General features: G+C 43.4%; 2 protein-coding genes across 3 annotated transcripts in view; both read right to left on the bottom strand.

Annotated features, from left to right (window-relative positions):
- Positions 1-16063, bottom strand: part of AKR1E2 (aldo-keto reductase family 1 member E2) — a 130009-nt gene that overhangs the window by 8129 nt on the left and 105817 nt on the right. The window contains exons 17-18 of the mRNA XM_003827773.5: positions 15214-15275; positions 11601-11694 (exon numbers count right to left, since the gene is read on the bottom strand). The gene's annotated coding sequence lies outside the window, so the exon portion shown is untranslated. The remainder of the gene's footprint in view (positions 1-11600; positions 11695-15213; positions 15276-16063) is intronic.
- Positions 1-16063, bottom strand: part of LOC100986729 (aldo-keto reductase family 1 member C1) — an 88881-nt gene that overhangs the window by 33261 nt on the left and 39557 nt on the right. The window contains exon 1 of one of the 2 annotated variants that reach the window (XM_063607232.1): positions 641-812. The exons of the other annotated variant lie outside the window; for it this stretch is intronic. The gene's annotated coding sequence lies outside the window, so the exon portion shown is untranslated. Of the gene's footprint in view, positions 1-640; positions 813-16063 lie in introns of those variants that run through there. 2 annotated transcript variants of the gene reach the window in all.

Raw genomic sequence — 16063 nt, 5'->3', positions numbered from 1 at the left:
GCTCAAGTTATTCAAACTTTTATGTTCTGCTTCCCTTTTAAATGTAACTTCCAGTGTCAGATAATCTCTTTGGGCATGCATATGAGAATATGCTGTTAGAGGCAGGCAGGACACATCTTGCTTTCTTTGACACTTAGAAATTTCTTCAGTCAGATACCCTAAATCATCTTGCTCAAGTTCAAAGTTCCACAGATCTCTAGGGTAGGGACATGATGATGCCAATCTTTTTGCTAAAGCACAGGAAGAGTGACCTTTACTCCAGTTCCCAATAAGTTTCTCATCTCCATCTGAGAAATCCTCAGCCTGAACTTCATTGTCCATATCACTATCAGCATTTTCTACAGAAGTATCCAATTCTCTAGGAAGTTTAAAACCTTCCTTCATCTTTCCATCTTCTTCTGAACCCTCCAAACTCTTCCAGTCTCTGCCTACTATCCAGTTCCAAATTTGCTTTGACATTTTCAGGTATCTTTATATCAATGCCTCACTATTTGGTACCAATTTTCGGTATTAGTTTATTCTCCCACTACTATAAAGAACTACCTGAGACTGGGTAATTTACAAAGAAAAGAGGTTTAATTGACTCACAGTTCTGCAGGCTGCACAGGAGGCATGGCAGGGGAGGCCTCAGGAAACTTACCATCATGGAGGAAGGTGAAGGGGAAGCAAGCATGTCTTCACTTGGCTGGCAGGAGAGGGGGAGGTAGAGAGAGAGAGAAAGAGAGAGAGAGAGAGGCAGAGAGAGAGAGAGAGAGAAAGAAGGTGGAGGTGCTACATGCTTTCAAACAACCAGATCTTATGAGAATTCTATTATGACAACAGTAAGAGGAAAGTCAGCCCCCGTGATTCAATCTCTTCCCACTAGGCCCCTCCTCCAACACTGGGAATTACAATTTGACATGATTTTTCAGTGGGGACACAGAGCCAAACCATATCATTTGGTATTCCAGAATTTCTGCCTTGCTGCTGCCACCCTCATCTCTGGGTGCTTTCTCTTAGTAATTTTTCTCCTCTGACCTCACCGTGCTCTATGGTTATAAATCCCCTCTTGTCTTAGTTGGACTCAAAGTTGAGCTTCAAGGGAACCAAAACATGTTACACTAAAATACATTTATTTGACACATTTCAAGACAGCTATTCAGAAAAGCAGGAAATATTAGAAGGAATGAAAAGCTGTCTTTAGTGGGAAAGACTTGCATCTGTAGAGAAAATTTGCATTGTTACAGCTGGACTTTCTCTGAGAATCTCCCTTGGATAGAAGAAAGATTAACTGAGAATCTGGTACCTTTAAAGGTCTAAAGAGAAACATTTACCAGCTGTTCTCTTTGAGGGCTGCTTCCTGGGAGATTTCATCTAAATAACAAGACCTCCTTTGCTAGCCAGGCTTGTTCTTCTCTCCATCCCATAACCTGTGTTGCCACTGTAAAAAATTTTGCCAAGATTTAAGTGCAATGGTGCAATCACAGTGCCCTGCAGGCTTGACCTCCTGGGTTCAAGCAATCCTTCTACTTCAGCCTCCCAAGTAGCTGAGACTACAGACAGGTGCCACTACACCCAGCTAATTTTTAAAATTTTTTCTTTTTAGCAGAGATGAGTTCTCAAGGTGTTTTCCAGATTGGTCTGAGCTGAAGAGATCCTCCTGCCTCAGCCTCCCAAAGTGCTGGAATTACTGGTATGAGCCACCATGCCTGGCCATCTGGCTGTTTTTCCTGCATTCTGCCTGTAATTATTTTTTAGGGTCTTTTTCCACATGTCTCATGTGCAGAGTCTCTAAGGCACATGGTGTAGCTGAGCTGATTCACCCCTGTCCTGTATAGAGCACCATGTGGGGGAAAGTTCCTGGTCTGCTATGCCATCGCCCAGCCAAAGGAGGGCTGCCTTTCTCTGGTTTCACATTCCTGTTTTAAACAGTCATGCCCAGAATTACTTGGCTACATTGCGACCTTAATACAAAATCTAGTTTGTGAAGTCATAGAGTTTGCTTTTCATAAAACTAAAATCTCTTTGTGTTTGTCTCACATCCCATTAGGGTCCCTCTTTTAGCACCTCGCTAAGATTATTAAAATTAATTAAAATATTTTGATGAACTAGAATGTCTGCAGAAACCTCTAGCCGTTTGCAGAAACCTCTAGTCATTTTGCTGGTTCAACAGGATAACCTTTTTTCCACTAAGGAACATTAGTGTTTGTTTAGTCATGAGGTTAATATTCCCCATTTTTCCACCTCCCCTCTCCCAGCCCAAAATGTACTAGGCTGAGTGTTAAGGACCAAAGACTAATCACTTGGCCAAAGGGTTCCTTGTATCCCCACAAGTCCTAGGTATTTTTCTCTCATTGAGAGAAGAGGGTGTGTACTGATGCCTGGACATGGGATTTTATACCTTCTTGGCATCCAAGGTTGAAAAATCAATATACAGAGAAGGTATAGAAAATTCCCTAAAAAATGATGGGTAATGCCAAGACTATGGGTTTTTCTTTCCTCCTGTTACTTGTAACAATGATATTCTAGTGTGAAACTTGAGTTCTGCATTTCTCAATTTTTCTTGACTCTCAAACTAGCTAAACACTTCATTCTTCATTCTTAAGAGATTGGCACCAAATCACTTTGTCCTTTTTGGGAAATGCAGTGTTTCTCCTTTGGGTGCATTTTTGAAGACCAAGGCAAAAAACATTAAAGTTCATTTTTATTGTCTGTGTGGGCAAAACATTTGATTTTACTGAACATGCTCCATAGTTACATGGCAGGATGTTTTGATTGGCATAAAAACTAACCAAACTTCTAAATGCGAAGTAGGTCACCGGAAGAGTACAGGACTCTTTGTGAGTTGTTTTTCTCTCCAGTCCAGTATTTTCCTAAACATGCTTTCCTAAATAACATAGGAATTTCATTTTGGAATAAGCAAGTCATTTAAATTTATTCATAGGTATAGGAGGGGTCCAGAAATGTTAAAAGCACAAGTGGTTTCAACCGTATACCTTTGCTTTATGCGATAGTAGAGTAAGTTGAAAATGTTTTCTATTGAAGCAAGTGACTGTTTCCCTATGATTAAATAAGAGCAGCTTCAGATGGCTGGTTTGCAGTGAAGTGTGGAGCAGGCCCATTTGCTTTCACGTGTCAGAAAAGTCTGCTCTACCCCACCCCTCAATAAGGCACTCACACCCACCAGGCGTGATCCTCTAAAAGTGATTCAATAGTGTTATCTCCAACCTCCTTCTCTGGAAAATATTGCTGACTCACAGTGACTAGGGGACTTCCATGGCATTCTAGACCTGCCAGTCACAAGCCTGGATCATTGTACCTGTTCTGAGTTGCACCGGTCTTTTACTTTAGTGCCAGGTGGTTGGAAAGTGGCCCATGAAATAGAGCTGCTCATTTTTAAATTATCCCTTTTGTTGAAGCTTTTGTTCAGGAGGCAGGAGTGGGGCCACCGGCTGTGGACCTCATGGTACACTCTTGTTTTTAAGACGTGTTATACAGGGTGAAGGAAAGCAAAATGTGCCACTCAAAATGTACTTTTTTGGCATATTTTATATGGCTATTCAGAGGGGTCACAATTCAGAGAGGCTGCCGACACACAAATAGACCTGAAAAGCTTTCTTCTCTCGCAGAGATTTGTAAGTGCTGAGGAAATGTACATTAGTGAAGTGAACAGAGGGTAAAAGCCTTTCTCTGAGGACCCCTTTATATGCCTTATTGGATCAAGGAAAGATTAACTTCCAGGAAAAACAGACTAAGATCCTGACACTTTAAAGGTCTGACTGAGAAGCTTCTCCACAGGCCTCCACCTACCTTCCTGAGGTCAGCTTGGCGAGCCCCTGAGAGGCTCACATCTATGTGGGGACAGCCTTGGCTCACCATGTGTGCCTCTTCCACTCCCCCATTACCTGAGACTCCACCTCCCCCAGAGACCCCAAGCCCCTGTTCTCTCTGTAGCCTCAGGATGTGATGAAACCCTCTGTCATCAGGACCACCCTGGAGTCTCTTATTGGCAGGAATCTGATGTCCATGTACATATATACAAATTTGCTGTCTTTTTATATTAACCTTTCACTTGTCAGTTTGTTTTATACACTCAAATTATCAAAACTTCAGAAGAGAGAGGGAAGAAAATGCCCTTTTGTGCCTACATGGGTATCTGCATTTCCCATGCAAAGCAGAAAAGGTGAAGGAAAGTAATAAAACCCAGTCCCAGAAGTAGCAAACATGGCCCTGACAATGGCAATGAAGGAATAGTGCATGGCCTAAGATTGGTCTCCCCACGACTGAGGACCATCAGGGCCAAGTCTCTTGTCTTTCCTTCCTCCCTTCCCTTTGGCCCCAACTGCACACAGCCGGACACAGGACACAGTTTGGTAAGAGCATCTGATTAGGGAGGGTAACTGGGAAACTGTACATGAGAATGTGCATGAGTGAGGGTGAATATGTTAAGAATTGAGGGGAGGAAAACCTATCCTTCTGCAAGTCTATTTACTTATCTACTACGTTTGAATATGTTAAGACTTCTGAGAGCCTGCTGTTGGGTGTGTAGTGCGATCCTCTGGAAGGAAGTTGAGGAAGATGCTGTCTGTGCCTCACTTTCTCCTTGGGCTTATGGGAGCTTTCCAGTGGAAACCTGACAGGACGAGCCTCTGTACAAGATCCCCGTGTTTGTGCTCATTGTACAGTAACTGATCAACACACAGAAATAGCGGCTGTTGAGCAGAGAAAGGATTTAACACTTGAAGGCAAACAAATGAGGAGATAGGAGGAAACTTCGAATTCACTGCCCTGAGGAGTTTTAGACAGGGGTTTCAAGGGAATTTTGGCAGGCAGGGGGCTGAGGAGCAGGGCAGGGTGCTGACTGGCCAGGGTGTGGGCTATGAAAGCCTAAGGATATGGTAACTGCATTGTGGGGCTGAGTCAGTTCCTCGGAGGGGGCTGTAGATTGGATGGCATCTGTAGAACTCTTAGAATGCATGATGCAGAAATATCTCGAGTGGAAAATGTGAGATTTCCTACTGTTTGAGACGTTATCTATGAGGTTAGGACCTTGTGATAGGGACTACATGATTCCAAAGTGTAACAAGTTACATGGAAGTGGGCTACAGGGCAAGCTGGTTAATGTGTAACTATGCTTTCTTTCAGAGTTCGTGCTTTTGCTAAAAAACCTAGACATTTGCTTTCATTAACATGATGAAGATGTTGTCACCTCCTCCAGTGAACACACTCATTCTGAGGGACAGCTGGGTTGCAATGGCTATCAACTTGTCACAATGCTTTCATTGATGGAAAGCTTTCCTTCATCTGAATGAAAACATTCCTCCATAGTAAGCACTAGGTCATGAGAGTCTCTGGGAAACACTCAGTGTACACAAGAAATGTGTTTTGTTGTTAACAACAAAATCCTTTACTTTGCTCAAGGGAAGGCTGCTGATCTCAGCACATCTTTCAGCCTGGGCATCACCCAGCAGTTTCTCAGAACTTACATGAAGGGATCCAACTAAGCGTAGTTCTGAATATTGCTCACTAATCCTGACTCTGCTTCCTTCCCAGGTGTGGAATCAAAGACAGAAATGTTCCCTCTCCCCTTCTCCTGTGTCTTTCCCCTGAGGCTTTTCTGCACACCATCACTGCTCAGCTTGGCGTCTGTCCTGGGCATTGGTAATAATGTGGTACTCTTCACCCCCTTCTAGCGTTTGAGCACTCATCAGGAGCCCTCGTCTCCGTGGGGAAGAACACAGAACGTGAGCTCCTGACTTCTTGCTTCTTTCTGTCAGCATTCATTCTGATATATCCAAGTTGCAAGAGAAAAATAGAGGCGACATGGCATTCACCCTAAACCTACTTTGCATGATGATGTCTGTTACACTTAGAAGAAACATACTTTATTGAAAGAGATGCATAAGTCCTCCATTCTATCCATTCTCCAGATGACTCTGACTTAAATAGAGCGAGTTTCACTGTCTTGGTGAGTCCATCGCTCTTTGGACACCTCTTCTTTAGGGTCAGAATTCAAGAGAGGGTCCTGGAGGTCTGAATGTTTCTCAGAAGCCTCCAAGCCCTCAGCTGCCCACTTCAAAGCTCACAGCCTCAGCACCACAAGGCACCATGATGTCCCCAGGGTAATTTCCTTAGGCTCTCTCCCACTTTTATTTCAGTCATCAAAAGAGCCCAGGACTCCAGTTCTGAACTGAACTCTCATTCCCTAGAGCTCTTACCTCCAGTTTTCTGACTGTTTCTCACACTTTCCTTAATTCTAAAACCCTTCTGATGGTCCTTCTAGAACCTGTAACTTCCCATTAGAAAATTCAAAATTCTCAATTTATGTTAATATTATCAGCTTCTGTTCCCTCCCCTGTTTTTCTAACCCAAACTTCTAGTTTCCATGAGGATTCTGTTTCTCCTGCACTGCTCCTAAGGGGAGGTGTGGGTCCTCTCCCACTGTCCTCCCAGGGAGCATGGAGGGAGGACAGACATCCTCCTTTCTCCTCACTGCCTCATCTACCCAGTCCCCCTCCTGCTCCCTAGAAATACCCATTTTTCAAACTACCTTTCCTTGTGGCAATCACCTGCCTTCTACCTCGCTTGCTCTGATTCCTTAGAGATTTTTTCCTGTGTTTGAGTTACATTGTGCCGTCCTACTTCTGCCATCCTTCCTGGTGTTTTCAATACACTCATAGATATTGCAACCCAAGCTCTAATCATTCATCTCCTTCCCACCATCTCTTAAACTTATGTCACTGAGGTTTTTTTTCTGCCCTCATTGTCCTGCTAAAAATGTTCTTATAAAGTCACCAATGACTACCACATTGCTAAAGTAAGAGTTAATCTCAGTCCTTGACTTGTTTAATCTATCAGCAGTATCTAACAATCTATCACTATTCGTCCTTTATCATTCGTTTTTTTTTTCTTTGGACACAGAGTTTCACTTCATCACCTGGGCTGGAGCTGGTGTGCAGTGGTGCGACCTCAGCTCCCTACAACCTCCACTTCCCAGGTTCAAATTGAGAGCTGACAGTGCGCTGGCAGCCCTTGCAGCCCTCACTCGCTCTGGGCGCCTCCTCTGCCTGGGCTCCCACTTTGGCGGCACTTGAGGAGCCCTTCAGCCCACCGCTGCACTGTGGGAGCCCCTTTCTGGGCTGGCTAAGGCTGAAGCTGGCTCCCTCAGCTTGCAGGGAGGTGTGGAGGGAGAGGCGCAGGTGGGAACCGGGGCTGCGCACAGTGCTTGCAGGCCAGCATGATTTCTGGGTAGGTGTGGGCTCCGTGGCTCGCACTTGGAGCTGCCCCCCGGCCCGCAAGCCCCAGGCAGTGAGGGTCTTAGCCCTGGGCCAGCAGCTGCTGTGCTCGACTTCTGGCCGGGCCTTAGCTGCCTTCCCGCGGGGCAGGGCTCAGGACCTGCAGCCCGCCATGCCTGAGCCTCCCGTCCCCACTGTCGGCTCCTGCGTGGCTGGAGCCTCCTGACGAGTGCTGTCCCCTGCTCCACGGCACACAGTCCCATGGACCACCCAATGGCTAAGGAGTGCCAGCGCATGGGGCTGGACTGGCAGGCAGCTCCACCTGCGGCCCTGGTGCAGGATCCACTGAGTGAAGCCAGCTGGGCTCCTGAGTCTGGTGGGGACTTGGAGAACCTTTATGTCTAGCTAAGGGATTTTAAATACACCAATCGGCACTCTGTATCTAGCTCAAGGTTTGTAAACACACCAATCAGCACCCTGTGTCTAGCTCAGGGTTTGTGAATGCACCAATCGACACTCTGTATCTAGCTAATCTAGTGGGGACGTGGAGAACCTTTGTGTCTAGCTCAGGGATTGTAAATGCACCAATCAACGCCCAGTCAAAACAGACCACTCGGCTCTCTGTAAAATGGACCAATCAGCAGGATGTGGTTGGGGCCAGATGAGAGAATAAAAGCAGGCTGCCCGAGCCAGCAGTGTAAACCCGCTCGGGTCCCCTTCCACACTGTGGAAGCTTTGTTCTTTCGCTCTTTGCAATAAATCTTGCTGCTGCTCACTCTTCGGGTCCACACTGCCTTTATGAGCTGTAACACTCACTGCGAAGGTCCGCAGCTTCACTCCTGAAGCCAGCGAGACCACAAACCCACCAGGAGGAACGAACAACTCCAGACGCGCCGCCTTAAGAGCTGTAACACTCACCGCGAAGGTCCGCACCTTCACTCCTAAGCCGGCGAGACCATGAACCCCACCAGAAGGAAGAAACTCCAAACACATCCGAACATCAGAAGGAAGAAACTCCAGACACGCCACCTTTAAGAACTATAACACTCACTGCGAGCATCCGCGGTTTCATTCTTGAAGTCAGTGAGACCAAGAACCCACCAATTCCGGACACAAAATCATGCTCATGCCTCAGCCATCTGAGTAGCTGGGATTACAGGCACGCACCACCACACCCAGCTAATTTTTATGTTTTTAGTACAGACAGGGTTTCACCATGTTGACCAGGATTGTCTCACTCCTGACATCAGGTAATCTGCCTGCCTGGGCCTCTCAAAGTGCTGGGAGTACAAGTGTGAGCCACTGCGCCTGGCCCATCATTCTAAAATGACTTTCTTAAGTTGGTTTCTATGGCATCACACTCTCCGTCTTCCTCCTTCTTTTCCGTATCTGACTTCTTCACTGACTGCTCCTCATTTTCATCACTTTTAATTATTGGGGTGTCCCATAGTCCTTAGATTCTTCCCTATCTTCAGGAAGTCAGACTCCTCTGATAATCCTAGACATTTCAACAGCTTTAAATATTGTCAATAGGCTTACAATCCCAAATTAATAACTGCAGCTCAATTCTTTTCCCAGAAACTCAGACTGGAATATCAAATTTTCTACTGAACATCTCCACTCCAGGGCCCAATAGGAATCTCAAGCTCAGGATATCCCAGGCAAAATACCCTTAACCACCCTGCAATCCTGCCCCACATCAATTTCCCCAATTTCAATAAGACAAAAACTCCATTTTCCAGTCATAAATACTAAAGTTTGCCAAGTCATTCTTGCTTTTTTTAAAATAATACTTTCCTCTCCAATATAAAATCTGTGATCAAGCCCTGCCATGTCCACCTTAAAAATATATCCAGAATCTGACCATTTCTCATCAGCTGTTCTTCAACTATCTTGTTCCAAGTCATGCCATTCCTTGCCTTGGTTATTCAAATAGCCTCCTAACCACTTTTCCATATTTATTTTTCATCAACTTATATTTTACTCTCTCCACAGCAGCTCAGTATCATCCAGTGTCTCCTCATCTGTCCTAGAGTAAAAGCCAAATCCTTGCAAATGGCCTACAGGGCTCTGTATAAACGTGGCCCTCCGTTCCTTTCTGACCTCTTTCCTAATGCTGCTGTTCCCAGATCACACGTGGCCTTCCCTGGCTACAGGGACTATGCCCTTCAGGATCCCTCTGCCTGAAGCCCTCTTCCCTCAGCTGTCAGCAAGGCTCGCTTCCTCTACTCTTTCAGGTCTTTTCTCAATTGTCTCTGTCTCAGTGAAGATTCCTGGCTTATGCTATTCATAATTTCATTTGTCCCTCACTCCGTTTGTACTCTACCCCTGTCCTTGCTTTCTTCCCCTTCACAGTACTTCTCATCATGTGACATGATCTTCATTATATGTATTTATTAGTTTCTTGTCTGATTCTCTCTCCTGGAAAGTGAGATCCATGAGGGCTTAGATTTTTTTTCTGCTTGTTTCTAGTGCCTATAGAATATTTATTATTGAATGAAATACACTTTCATATAATTCTTGAATACTCCACTCAGATGCCATTGCAAAACCTTTTCTGACACTCCTTCTACCCCATCTTCCAGGATTGCATGTGGCCTTCTGTCTCCTTGGGTTCCATGCTGTATTATAATTGCCATTTGCAGTCTCCCCTTGTGTTGGCTTCAAGCTGCAAAGGTTGTAGCGATTTTTGTGTAGCCAAGCAGAACTCAGTTGGTGCCTCTGTTTGGATCCTCAATGGGCTGCAATGAAGGCATAATCCAAAAGCAGGGTCTCCCTGAAGGCTCGATGGGGAATGAGCTGCTTCTAAGGTCATGGGTGACTGGCAGGACCGAGTGCCTTCTGGGTTACTAGAGTGAAGGCCTCAGTTTCTAGCTGGCTGATGGCGGTAAGCCACACTCAGTTCCTCTCCATGTGGGCATTTTCAACAAGGCAATACATCTTATCAATGTTTGGCCAAACACAGGTTGGGCAAAGCACAGCATAACGATAACAAAACACCACTTAGTGATTTTATCCGGCCAAAGATCCTTATTACTTGAGAAGGAACTTTTGCTAATGTTGTTCTTTGACCTGCATAGTAGAAGCAATAAAAATGAAGGGCACACAGGAAAGGGTGGCCAACATTATCCAGGGGGTCATAAAAGGACTCCTGAAACATGTGTGGCTGGATCGGGTGTATTTAGGATAAGTAAGACATCAGAAACCTGCTGGAAACAAGGTGCAAGCCGAGCAGGCTGTCCTAGAAAGAGGAAATAGCTGGAAAAAAGCAAGAACACAGAGATGTACTCATGATCTCAGACCAGGCTTTTTGTGCCAAGAAGATTCAAAGAAAAGGCAAAGACAGTCACAAAATGAAATGAGGCCTTGATACAGGAGAATTTCATTATAATGAAGGTAGAAATGGGTGCTTCCAAGGAATCTCATTACATGTGTGCCTGGGACCAGGCATCTAGCTTTGTTCAGGGAATTCTCAATAAGCTGTTTGTGATGGGATTTGTGATAAAATGGATGGTGTGAGACTTAACTGAGGTCTTCTTATAGAATCAATGTCTAGAAATGACCAATCTAATAATCATGTTGTATCTTGTAAAGTAAGTCCTATATCCTTAACAAAGACAGGTTGGAATATTTAATACTTCAACTTAAGTGTCAAGAGTGAACAATGCCTAGAAGATCATTCAAACTCCTCTCTCAGCATACCATTTCTGTATGTTCCTGTAAGATACACCTGCACAGATAGGAAGCAATTGAAAAAAAGGCAATAGATCAATTCCAGCTTCATTCCAAATCACTGACAGTTGTAATATGAGCTCTTCACATATTGAGGTTGGTGGAAATAAAGAACGTGGGAGCCTTTTCTTCTACTGGGATCTCACAGAGGAAAAGGAGGAAAGACAGTCAGATTAGCTGGGGCTGATGACGGATCCGAAGCACAGCCATTCCGTGAGGCTGAATGGTGGACACTTCGTCTGGGTGCTGGGATTTGGCACTTATGCTCCTGAAGATGCAAGTGGATCCTGGGGTCTGAAGGGTCCTAGATCAGCTGTCCTTGCAGGGTGGCCAGCAGGCAGCAGCCCTGCACCTGATAGACAGTGGGTGCTTGGAAGTGTTCGTCTGAGCTTCCATTTCTCTGTCTGTAACTTGCCCCTCTCAAAGTCACAGAGATCTTTTTTTGCATGAAAGTGACATGACAAGCTCATGACTATGAGGATTCAGAGGTTGATAATTTTGTGGGTAGATTATATTTAGTATTATTGTTATTATTATTGTTACCTAACTGATATCAAGTGCTTTCTGTATATTTTAAGTATTTTATATACTTTTAAAATTTAATTTCTTAACAACTCTTCTATATAAGTACTCTTATTATTATGTATTTCTTACATTTTCACAGTAGAAGTTCAGGCTGCTCTCATCTTCTATGCTGGTCAGAGCCACTCAGCTCAACTCTTGGTTAAACATGAGAATGGCCAAGGTTCTGCAAGTAAATGGAAACCAACATGAATACTTGGCGGCACCTCTGCTGTGAGATGGCTGGGGCTGGAAGTATTTGCCAGAGAACATCAACCAACTAAATCTTTTATCATGTAAGAGGCCATTGTGATACCAAAAATTAGATAATGAGGAAGGATGGCTTAGGAGGCATAAAGTCACAATGGAGACTGAATTGTGCTTGTGGGGTCCAAGGCTCTTGGCCCTCTAAAGTTTCACTGAAAATCAGGTGATGTAAGGCAGATTGACTAATAGGAAAACAGGCACACAAATTTATTTATTGTGTATACACGGGAGCCTTCAGGATGAAGACTCAGCTTCTCAATGAGTTGCAGAAGCCTGTATCCCATCTGGAGGTTACAGAAAAAATGGGGGCCTGAATTCTGGTAAAACAGCTTGTTTTAGATTGGAGAGGAGCAATTATTTGGGGAGAAAATAAATGATTACTAGGGAGAATGACTGTTTCAGGCAACAGTAATTAACTGGTAAATAGTTTTCCTTGGAATTTACTGATCCTTGGAGCCAGTCATTATTTTGAAAAGGTTCTGTTAAGGCCTCGTTATAGTCTTAACCTTCTTTTCTGTACTGAGTCATGAGATAACAAGAGGGGAGCAAGAATATTTACTCTCCTTCGTGGGTCAGGTTCTAGCTATATGTGGATAGGGGAAATAGACTCTTCCATTGGTTGTTGATCTCTGAGGGTTTTAGAATTAAAATATCCATTATACTAAGGAGCCCTATTTGGGGTAAAATAGTTTGATTTATTTCATGCTTCTCACCAAATGCATTACACGCCCATTTGCAGTTCACAGCAGGGAATGTGAAGTGGCACACTATGGTTACGGTAAAGTAAGAGCAGCTTTGGGGTTACTTTGGAGGGATTGCCCCAAAAATGACAGAGACCAATGTGCTCAGTCTTGGTAGAACTATGACATGAGAGATCACCAGATAACAGCTGTCAGACAGAACCAGATTCTTTTCAATGGCATAATTGTCCATCTCATCCATTGTGAAAACTTAAGCATAAGTTAAGCATAAGTCTCACATATGTTATGTCCACCTTTTATTACTGTTGTTAACTACAGAACAGAGCTAAAGAGAACAGAACAGAATGTCCCATAATTTCCTGGCTGACAAAAATAAAATTAATACATGTGTGATTAAATTTCATACAGTAAAAAAGGTGGGAAGTGAAATAAAAACCTCCCCAACACTCTGCGTTTTCACCTGGGGCATTGCAGGAACAGGAAGCAGGTCCAGTGTGCACTGTGGGTTCTTTTGTCCTGCAAGTTGGGTTTCTGGGAAGCTCACAAGCACAGACTCTCAGATTGAGTCATTAATCCACTCCCTCTTTGAAATTTGAGGGACAATGTGCACTTGCTGTGGTCCTGACTTTGCCCACAGGCAATGCCAGCTTGGTGAGATAAGGTCCTTGCCATGGGTGAAACCAGCTGGTCACATGTGTGGGAGCGGCTCTCGGGCTTCTGCACCCGGCTGCTCTCGCTGTGATATGTCCTGGATCTGGCTGCAGTGTTCCTCCCTCTCAGACCTCCCACAGAGGTTCTGCTGCTGCTGAGCAGGGCACAGCCTTGTATAACCCCCTGCATGAGACACCAGCACATTGATTTTAGTCACTTCTAGGCTTAGAAGTCAGGCACACAGGGGGCACTCAATAAATGCCTGTGGCATCAATGTGGAAAAAGTACTTGGGAATGAAGGAAAAAAGCATCATAAATGATCTGCAGGCCTCAGCTGGTTGGAAACTAGGAAGGTTGGGTGTTATGAACTCATTTATTATTGTTAGCCAAAAATAGATGCTGTAATGTGTATGTGTGTGTGCCTGTGTGTATATGTGTGTGTGTGCGCTAGTGTGTATGTGTGAGTGTGTGCCTGTGTGTGTGAATGTATGTGTGTCTGTGTGCATGCCTCCATGTATATGTGTGTACCTGTGTGTATGTGTGTGTGCCCTAGGATTGTTGGAATGGTAAATGAGCATCATATCTAGGAATACAGATAACCACGAAGGGGAAATATCTCTACCATAAGAATTACAAAACACTGCTCAAAGGAAATCAGAGACAAGAAAAAGAAATGGAAAACCATTCCATGCTCATGGATAAGAAGAATTGATATTGTTAAAATGGCCATACTGCCCAAAGCAATTTACAGACTTAATGATATTCAATCAAACTATCAATGACATTCTTCATAGAACTAGAAAAAAACACTATGTTAAAATTTACAAGGAACCAAGAAAGACTCTAACGGACAGGCAGAACAAATGTGGAGGCATTACGTTACCCAACTTCAAACTATATTGAAAAGCTACAGTAATGAAAACAGCATGACACTTGTACAAAAACAGACACATGGATCAATGGAACAGAACAGAGAGCCCAGAAGTAATGCTGCACAACTACAATAATCTGATTTCTCACAATTAATAAAAACAAGCACTGGGGAAGGGACTCTCTATTCAAGTGATTGGTAACTGGGTGACAAAATAATCTCTACACCAAACCCCCATGACGTGCAATTTACAAACCTGCACCTGAACCCTGAACCTAAGACAAAATATAAAAAAAAGTCTGCAATCCAGTATTGATGGACAGTAAGGCTGTCTTTACCGATTTCATGTGTTTGTATTGGGAGACAGCCTTTCTCTGGCACCCGTTGCAACCAATTATTTTAGAGAGACAGGTTAACAACTGCTTGACCATCACCTGATGGTCACCTGATATTCCTGGGGAGAATGAGCCACTTTCATGCCCTGCTCATGTCTGACTAACTACCTACTCTAACATTCCCCCTCAATAGTCCAAGACCCAGTTCTTGGGGAAAATGGACAAAGATCAGGCGTCTACAACTGCTTCCTACTGAGAGAGGGGTGGTGAAAGTTGTTCTGTGGGTTTTGGCCTCTTGATAACTGTCAGGGCAGAGTGGCTCTGTGGGTTGGTGAAATTGCTATCCAGTTAGGTCCAAGGGAAACATGAATAGGATGTTGCCTTTTTTGTGTTCCACTGATGGGCAGCCTAGTGGTCTCCTATTGAAGGGTGACCCCTGAGTATTTAGAAGATGGTATCCTCACTGAGGATAATTTGGAGCTTGAAGGTCCATCTCTCTAGTTTCTTCTGAGCTGTAGCCAGAGATCACTGGTTGGTTCATGGAATAGGCAGGGTTAGTCTAAATTGCAGATGAAAATACAAAAACTACTGTGGAGAATAGAATCTAATAACAGGTGTACCACAGTTCTTGAAACATCATTTTTCTCTCTACAGTCCTCATTTTTATTACAAATAAATCATGATAGGACTCATTTGTTTGTAAAATAAGCTTTAGCCTTATTATACTTGGCTTGATTATCTGCATAATACACAGCGAGAATAATTATTTGCCATTTAGGCTCCTTTTTAAACTAGCTTTGATGAAACTTTGTTCCATAAGGAATCTCAGATAAGACTTTTTCAAGCCTTAAGCCCAACCATGGGTGTGTGCTATCAAATACCTGCATGATTTGGCTAAATTCCTCTCCTCTTGAGGTCCCAAGACAATTTGAAGCTCCTGGGCCTGTGAGAAAGTGACATTCTTTATTTTCCATGGGTGGCAAACTGTGTAAAGGGACTGTGTAGACAAGGCATGAGGACAGTTTTCTAAAGAAGCTATTTTTGGCTCTATAAGTCAAGTTTGATTCCTTAAAAGAAAGCACATCATTCCAGTCAAAACCTTGGTAAAATAAGCAGTTTCTCCAATTGTGTCCTGTTGGGAAAAAACAACAACAACAACAACAACAATGAATTCTTATCACACTTATGCAAATAAATATATTGCCGTATGTTAGGAACACTAAAAAATAGTCTCCAAATTCTGAATAAATCAGGTAGAGAGAAACAAATATGCTCTAAATTTCTTTACAGGAGTGTACATTACTCTATTGTTAAAAGCTGTAAATAAGCTTGAAAGAAAAGTTTTCTTGATTCTGAAAAAGAAAACAAAGGATCAGCAATATTTTAAGCAAAAAGTAAAAAAAAATATATTTTTGTCTTTTATTTGTTCAATTTATGCAATTAATTCCTGTTTTGCTCAATATTTATTATCACATTAGTTTTCCAAGAGGGTCTTGGAAGTTCTTTCCTCTCCATCTCAACATCACCTTCTTAAAAGTTATCACAAACCTGCATTCAAGAGCACAGAATCCTAGAGCTGATGATAAAACCACATTTAAAGAGGATCAAAACAAGACAACAATTGTTTGTGGATGACAAAAAATCTTAGGGCAGCCACAGTCAAAGACACAATTGGCAAGGAAATTTAGTTACCTCTGTGGCATACAATAATTTAACATAACAATTATAATT

Source organism: Pan paniscus, chromosome 8 (genome assembly GCF_029289425.2).
Source record: "Pan paniscus chromosome 8, NHGRI_mPanPan1-v2.0_pri, whole genome shotgun sequence".
Lineage (NCBI taxonomy): Eukaryota > Metazoa > Chordata > Mammalia > Primates > Hominidae > Pan > Pan paniscus.
This window is presented reverse-complemented; position numbering and strand designations above follow the sequence as displayed.